The sequence below is a fragment of the Penaeus monodon genome, chromosome 22 (genome assembly GCF_015228065.2).
Source record: "Penaeus monodon isolate SGIC_2016 chromosome 22, NSTDA_Pmon_1, whole genome shotgun sequence".
Lineage (NCBI taxonomy): Eukaryota > Metazoa > Arthropoda > Malacostraca > Decapoda > Penaeidae > Penaeus > Penaeus monodon.
Window position 1 is genome coordinate 1114038 of NC_051407.1, and position 288 is coordinate 1114325.

The window sequence follows — 288 nt, forward strand, 5'->3', positions numbered from 1 at the left end:
GACATCAATAGATGAGTAAGAAAAAATGTCGAATTAACAGTTGTATTGGTTTGTGCATGTGTTCCCATATTTGTGTGTGCTTTGTAATGAGAAGGAGGTAACCCCTTTGCTTTTAGTTGGTTGATCACTCAGTCCGTAATCCCACATTAACGTCATTTCAGAAGCACCTAAACGACTACAAGATAAGTAAATAAACATAGAATTTAAAAAATCATAAGTCAGTACAATATCTGTATATTTCGTATCAGCTGAAGGAAATTAATTTTCTAAATGGTCAGAGACAGTGAA

The 288-nt window shown here is 33.7% G+C and overlaps 1 protein-coding gene across 1 annotated transcript in view; it reads right to left on the minus strand.

The window, feature by feature from the left end:
- The window catches only part of LOC119586808 (monocarboxylate transporter 12-like), a gene marked incomplete at both ends in the record, with an annotated part of 13233 nt that overhangs the window by 2520 nt on the left and 10425 nt on the right, over positions 1-288 (minus strand).